Source organism: Corylus avellana, chromosome ca4 (assembly GCF_901000735.1).
Source record: "Corylus avellana chromosome ca4, CavTom2PMs-1.0".
Taxonomy (NCBI): Eukaryota; Viridiplantae; Streptophyta; class Magnoliopsida; order Fagales; family Betulaceae; genus Corylus; species Corylus avellana.
Window position 1 is genome coordinate 22,877,410 of NC_081544.1, and position 438 is coordinate 22,877,847.

Here is a 438-nt window from a genome sequence, read left to right on the forward strand (position 1 = left end):
AATAGCATTATTTTCAATTGCATTAAACGCATTGTGAGATTGTTCTATTGCTTGTAATTGACACATTGTAATAATACTTGCAGTTGTTTCTTCTAGAGTTCGCACTTAATTTTCATGTTGAATTTTTTTTTTTTTTCTAAAATCGCTTAAATTTTTTTTAAAAAAGATAAATAGCATTAAAAATTAATAGGATTCAATTCATAGAATTAAACCATTAAAATTTGATATTAGTACTATGTTATCCCCATATCTTTTCCAACCTTCGATTTTTTAGCCGACCCGGGAAAAAATCCTGAGATACCCAGCTCATGTCTCTACTGCCGGTCATTCGTTTGGGAGTAGAGAGTGGAGTGATTTTATTTAATTTCTCCCAAAAGATTTACATTATTGCCATCATCAGGATAATCTTTCGACCCAAGTTGTTCTTTTTTTTAAAAA